The sequence below is a fragment of the Lactuca serriola genome, chromosome 8 (genome assembly GCF_051521515.1).
Source record: "Lactuca serriola cultivar US96UC23 chromosome 8, Lser_US96UC23_V15, whole genome shotgun sequence".
NCBI lineage: Eukaryota > Viridiplantae > Streptophyta > Magnoliopsida > Asterales > Asteraceae > Lactuca > Lactuca serriola.
Window position 1 is genome coordinate 31,149,106 of NC_136415.1, and position 7,434 is coordinate 31,156,539.

The 7,434-nt window shown below is 32.5% G+C and overlaps 2 long non-coding RNA genes across 2 annotated transcripts; one reads left to right on the forward strand and one right to left on the reverse strand.

Moving 5' to 3' along the window:
- The first annotated feature begins 231 nt into the window (after positions 1 to 231).
- Positions 232 to 4,230, forward strand: LOC145071378 (uncharacterized). The gene is made up of 4 exons (XR_013690422.1): positions 232 to 986; positions 1,717 to 1,876; positions 1,994 to 2,527; positions 2,617 to 4,230. It is a non-coding gene; the product is annotated as an uncharacterized LOC145071378 (long non-coding RNA).
- An 808-nt stretch (positions 4,231 to 5,038) lies between these two features.
- Positions 5,039 to 6,683, reverse strand: LOC145071359 (uncharacterized). Its single transcript, XR_013690415.1, has 3 exons — positions 6,375 to 6,683; positions 6,028 to 6,272; positions 5,039 to 5,767 (listed from the first exon to the last, which is right to left on the reverse strand). It is a non-coding gene; the product is annotated as an uncharacterized LOC145071359 (long non-coding RNA).
- Between the last annotated feature and the right edge of the window lie 751 nt (positions 6,684 to 7,434).

The window sequence follows — 7,434 nt, forward strand, 5'->3', positions numbered from 1 at the left end:
GCACCGACTCATCAATTTAAGTTAAACCTGTTCCCGAGTTATAGCAAAGAAAAGAAAAGAAGAGAAAAGAAAGTAAGGAGAGAAAAGAAGAGAAAAGAAAGGAAAAAGAAATTGTCATTTGTGCTCCTGAGTCGGAGAGAAATAAAAGGAAAGTTAAACATTTTGTTCTTTTTTTCAAATCCTCCCAAATCGGGAGAAAAGGTAGATGGGGAAATTTTCCTTACATTTCTTTCCACTTCCTTCCTTTAATGAAACTCGGCAGCACCATTCTCTCTTACTTTCTTCTCATTTCCTCCCATTTCCTTTCTTTTCTCTATTTATGTTGAACTCGGGAGCGGGGTGTAGATTTGTTGAACTCGGGAGCGGGGTGTAGATTTCACGCTTCCATTACGCACGCATTTTGGACACGTATTTTGGAACACATTGATTGGCATATAACCGCCCCCAATCTCCTATTCTTTCTCTGACTCTTGAGATTACAGTGATCGTTGTTGCTTCACCTACGGCTGTGGAGATCTTAGCGGATTCATTAAAAGGCAAGAACAGATTCCGTTTGATAAGAGGCTTCTCGTGTCAAATATTTGGATGAAAATTAAAACCTCTCCTTCTTATGACTTATTTATAGGAATTTAGCAATTTGCTTACAAAGTTGAGAAACGATTGTGTTGATGAATCATTGAATCCACTATTTCTTCAAAGCCTCTTCTTTTTCAACCACTTGTAATTCCTCTGTTTCAGGTTTGTATACAATCTCAAACATGAAATTTCCCAATCATCATCAGAAATGGCGCCTCTTTTATGATAGAGTACAAATGCAAACATGGACGATTTTCGTGATGGCAAGGAATTTGTCCTTGTTTTTCTTTCTCCACAAACACATCTTCGATGGAGGTTTCCAGTGTATCCTTTGTTGATGGGTTCAACTAGAAATCCTAATCTCAACATATAATCATTCTAGGCTATTGATTGGCGGATAATTTCAAAAGGTAAGTTTTAATATCATGGTTTAGGGTTTTTTGTGGACAACGTTGATTGCATGTGTTTTGTCGATGGGTTAGTTGATTGCATGTGTTTTGTCGATGGGTTAATTAATATTAGTTCAGTCCAGTGGTTAATTTTGATGGATATATTGATTTTTGTTTGTGGGCCAACTCAAAAAGTGGAAATTTCATGGAGATGCCAAATTTGGATTATGTAGATATGGTCTAACACTAAATGCTATTTTTTGTGAAAATATGTGTCTCGTTTGTAACAATACATGTTTTCTAGCTTTAATTAGTGGTTGATTATTTCAACAAAAGGTTTATTTTCTATGTTTCTCCAAACTAAGGAAGGGTAATGTCATGGAGTAATACGTTGCCCACCATGTTTTAATGAATTTTTATTTAGACTCTTTTCATACCCTTTGGCATCAACTGAATCAAGGTGCCAGGGGTTAAGTACCACATGGTCATCACTTACAACAATGTTTCACTGCAATCTCATAAAAGATTCAATGGTTAACTAACTGAAGCGCTTGTTTTTTCATCTTGATCTGTACAACATATTTCTCACTGTTAACACTTCATTATCCATTCATGCCCATAACCTGTTTGCTCTTTTTCCTCTTCATTGAATATAATTGAGAAGCAGATTTAGCATTTATTAAATACTGAGATTTGGGATAAGCATAACTTTGAAAAATGTTTCTGATTGTCTTTTATGAATGCATGACAGAGAGAGAAAGAAAAACTTCACTAAAAGTATTCCAGCTTCAGAAGAAGCTTCATGTTAAACAACACTTGGAACTAGAACCTAACCAAATGAAAGGGAAAATGGAAGTGATGAAACGTTAAGCAATGACGGATTACAACATGCGCCCAAAGAATTAGTTTTTGTAAGCTTCTTTCCTCCAGAATACATTATTTGATAGTAAAAATTATGTATTTTGTTCTTTGAACATGGTATGACATTTATCTTGTGTGTGTGTGTATATATATATTGGTGTAAAAAGAATGGGTGAGTTGGATGAAAAGCTTTTCATTGTTGCTGCCAACAAATCCTTGTTTAAGTCAAAAGGATGCAATCAAGTTTGGATAAATTGTCTGTGGATCTTCTCAGAGTTTGAAACTGGCATCATTTCAAGTAGGGGTGACAATTGTTGACATGACACAACAAAAATACACGACACGAAACGAAATTGGGACGAAACTGAAATTCGTGTTCGTGTTAATTGTAAAAAACACGATGTCGTGTCGTGCCATTTTCGTGTTTAAAATTCGACACGAAAATTAAACCGATTTAACATTTATTTGTATGTATGATTAAATATTAATTAAATAAACTAATTTTTTATTATGTTATCTTTGTCGTGTTGTTTCGTGTTTGTCGTTTTGTAATCGGTTCGTTTTCGTGTTAGTTAAAAAAAACACGACATCGTGTTGTGTTCGTGTTATATAAAACCTTATCGTGTCATGTCGTGTCAGACAAAAACACGACACGATGACCCGATTTGCAACCCCTAAATTCAAGGTCATCACCATTGGAGGTGAATTCAATGTATGATATTTGTTAACATAAATCATCATCACCCGTTTATATTATATTTTTAAATTTAAATTTTTTCTTCTTTTCAAGAAATGTTGATAGAAGAAGATGAGAAGATTTCAAGGTTGAAGGCTGAATGTGATGAGGATGTGTATAGTGTTGTTGGGTGTTACAACTCTAGAAGAGATGAATTAGTACAATCCAAGTGGAATACACCACCGTCAGATCTTTGGAGCAAAAGGTGAACAGAAAGGCAGTATTGAAAAATGGTGCTGAAATTATCTTGAAGCAATGGAAATTATAGATATAGAATAAACAAGGTTAAAGAGGATTATGGCTGGAAAAAGTTGATTACAGGTTTGTTTAGCCTATTCAACTGTTATTATGAAAATTGTCTAATATCATAGAAGGTGATCAAAATTTTTATGATTTTTAATCGCTTTAACATGAGAGATTTATTAGGGCTTCTGTTACTACGATATATCTGTCTATGTTATGATCAAATTCTCTTTTTAATCTGGATATTAATTGACTATTTGCTTTTTAGTTTTAATATTATGTAAGATGTACATCAAGAGGTCACATGAACTTATAGAAAAATAAAAAAGTTATTGGGATGTCCCTACAAGGCTGTAACAGAACACCATATGAGCATCATCGGGAACAAATAATGATCAGATGGAAATAAGCTTTAGAAACTGAGATGACCACCCCAAATAACCAGGTACTAACATAAAGCACGTAATATACTCAACTGTTTTTTATTATAGTAATTGATCTTCACATGTTTTATATTTGCAAGTGTTGATCCAGTACATTCGTGTTTCTGTAACAAGTGCAATAATAGTCACTATTGCTAGAGTTGTTAAGGAAGCTATCATAATACTGGTATGACACTCTCTTTAAGTCAAAAAGTAATTTCTAGCTAAAATAATTGAGTGGCTAAATCAATAAAATGGTAAAAGCAATATTGAAAAAGGTTTCAGTTTTGGACTAAATACACAAAAAAAACACAAAGACCATTTCTGTGAAGTACTTTGTGAGTTATAACCAGCAACTGTTAAGTAAACGCCATCAATAACGTAGTTGCAAAACGTAATTAGATTTCTATTTTAATGTTTTATTTTTATTAATCATGTTGTATTTTACGTTCATGGTGAATTAACATTGTCGAAAGGAGTTGGTCTCATTATAATTATGTGTAGTGTGGGTTTATTCAACCGGTACACGTATGCCTTTAGACCTTCCACAACCTACAGTTTTCTGATTTCCATCTCTTTTTTATATGTTTCTTAAATTTACATGCCTACTGTCATGCAGGGGGAGAACGAAGAAGTTTTATTTTGGTGGTGGCCATTTTTTTGAACAGTTAGATATTTTCCAAAATCAAATTTTGACCAAATTGTTTATTTGATGTAAATTTAAACCATTCATGTTTACTAAATCTGGAATACTTTCTTTAGACTATTTAAAAAAAAGGCTTGAAGAACAAAAAAAGAAAAAAGACTTCACATCTTACATCTCCAATAGGTCTAAAAGGATTTGTAGATGTTTTTAGTATATAAATGGAAAGGTACCATGAAATTTATTTAGATTTACAATTCTCACATAGACCGATAGTTGTAGGTTTGGAGAGAGTTATTAGAGAATGAGAAGTTTAAGCTTTAAGTTTAAAGGTATAATTTTTATCTTTATAATTTTTTAGAGGACAATTTGCAAATTTATTAGTAAAATTTATAAAATTTCTAACAGTCATTTTTAATTTAAATTCGTGACCTTTGTTGTTGAATCCATATATCACAACACAATATCCATTAACATTATATTAATAGTGAATCACTTTTGTTTAATTAAATAACATTTCAATTAGCTATTTGATGTTAGCCTTACCACTAAATATGTTGTGATTGTTGCATGACCTAAAAAATATTTTTAAAGTCTCAAATCCTTCTAATTCATGTTTGATTTTTTAGATTATGTAAGTGGACATAACGTTAAATATCAAGGGGATATAACATTAAAGATCAAGGGGCAATCAAGGTACAAGTGGCTAAATCCTTAAATAGAAAAATCAAAAATAATATTTTGTGATTAATCCCATTATCTCTAGAGTGTTGTACAAATGATGTTGATAGGTTTTCAATAATTTGTATTAGGAAGTTGCAATTGACTTTCATATATTTTTCATTTAACAATGTACTTCCATTTTCATTTTCATATTCACCTGTTTTAAAATTGAAAATCCACCAATTTATAGCATTGTCCTATCACTTTTTTGGTTATTAGCACGATATACTTCAGACAACGGTACGGAAAATAACCAAATTATTCTTCGTGAGCCGTACTTAGCACGGGCCTCAATATATATATATATATATATATATATATATATATATATATATATATATATATATATATATATATATATATATATATATATACTGTAGAATTAATTAACGTTCCTTTTAAGAAAAAAAAAACCAACAAAATGATTCTGTAAAAGTCGCCGCCATTAACATCGAAATTAACTGCTTACATTACAAGAAGAGATTTTTAACAAAATCAACCGTTATTATTTACATATCATTCAAATACAACTATTAAGCTAAAGGGAGTGGTAACACTCCTAACACGTCACCACATCAGATTTTTGAGTGCACATCATTTTTAACCATTCAGCACCTAATCTTAGCATTTGATAGGAAGTGGTAAGACTACTGACACTTTATTTTATATTATTTTTGATATTTTTTTCTAATTTAATTAAATCATTTTATTTTAATATACATACATTTTTTGTTCACAAATATTAAACAAAATTTATTTTTTAAAACCACAAACAATAAATATTTAAATGCAGGGTCCTTTTGGTAATTTCAGAAACTTGACTTGTCATAGAGATTAAGATGGGGGTGTGATGTGTAAGTATGAGATTTTTGGAAGTTATTCTGTCCGATTCAGATTTTTGTTTCTTCTTCCTCCAGCAAAATTGATTGCAGCGAGACTCCCATTTTCCATTTTCGATCTTCACATCGGAATTCAACAATTAAACTGAGTCAAGAAGGAAGCACTTCGGCCAAACACACTCCACCCAATCAAAATCGTCCAAGGCCTTCTCTCTCTTCTCGTTACTCCACTGGCGAGGCTAGGTTGGCGCTCCCCTTGGCGCATGGCAGGGGTCGGTGTTTGGCGAGGGTGGCGACCGGTGGCGAGTCTCTTATCGATTTCCACTCCTTTTAGCCTTAGAATAAGTAATAATTCAAATACAGAACACGTATCATTGCTTCACATATTTTCAAATCGATTACATATTTGCTGTATAATGATGAATGTAATAAAATCATAATCACCTTCAACAATAGCTTTATACACTATTCAACGAACGACTTCTCAAAACACGAATTAATTAACCAATACTTCTAAGAAACTGATGAAAATTGAATTCCAAATACAAGAAGATGAAATGAGATGTAGAGACGTATATAAAGAGAGATGAAATACCTGGAAGACAGGGGAAGACAATTGATCAAGAACACCGGCGGAGCAGTAGTAGAGCTTTTCATCGCAGCGGTGGTATTTGATAACCCTACGTGTAACGAACGCACCGCCACTGGCCGGTTTTGCCCCTCTGATACTGGCTGCACCTCTGTAAATTGAATACCACCGTCCTCGCTTCCAATTAGTTGATAAGATGATAACAATGGCCATATGTAAATCACGATCCTTGAAGGCATTTCATGGAACACCTATTAGGCATCATCAAACATCAATTATCAAACTCTCTCATCAGTTACCTATTGCAAATATATAAAAGGAATCAAGATAACCCAATTAAATTGTGGCCGAACCATTATACAAATCAAAAATGATTTTGGAATGGAAGCTAGCAGTAAATTTCTGTTGGTAGATATATGTGTTTCACGACGATTGGGGGAAGCGGTGGAGAGGACAGGAGTGTGCTGCTTCGTGTAAATGATGGATGAGGGAAGCGGTGGTGTGACTGTGTAAAGACAGTGGAAGACAGCTGATGGACGACGTTTTGGTTGGGGTGGACTCCATTTAACAATTTTGGCCGACATTGTTATCACTTTAAGCAATTATGTTGATATGGAGTTTATTGACATCTGATGCTTACAGGCCATCTCATTTCAAAAAGAGCTAAAAAAAACATGCTAATACCATAAGTATCTTTTTCTATTTTCTTTTCCGATTCCATCCTATTTGATTTTTTTTTTCATTTTATTACTTTATATATATATATATATATATATATATATATATATATATATATATATATATATATATTTTGAAAATTGTTTCTTATGAATAGTGAACTTTCATAATTTTTGTCTATTTTAGTCCCTGGACTTTATGTTGTTTTATTTTGGCAGAATTGGTCCTGTACTTTGGCAACTTTGGTCCTCATTTTTTAGCCATTTTGACACTTTTAGTCATTGTAATCGATATTTTTACATTTTTTAGTAACCTTTTAATATTTAAAGTTTGGCCACAAAACTTTAACGGTTTGACAACTTTGATCTCTTTTCTATTTAGGAACCTTTTAATATTTAAAGTTTGGCCACAAAACTTTAACGGTTTGACAATTTTGGTCCTCATTTTTTTAGCCATTTTGACAATTTTGGTCCTTGTAATCGATATTTTTACATTTTTTAAGAACCTTTTAACATTTAAGGTTTGGCCACAAAACTTTAACGGTTTGACAACTTTGATCCCTTTTCTATTTAGGAACCTTTTAATATTTAAAGTTTGGCCACAAAACTTTAACGGTTCGACAACTTTGGTCCTCATTTTTTTAGCCATTTTGACACTTTTGGTCCTTATAATCGATATTTTTACATTTTTTAGGAACCTTTTAATATTTAAAATTTGGCGACAAAACTTTAACGG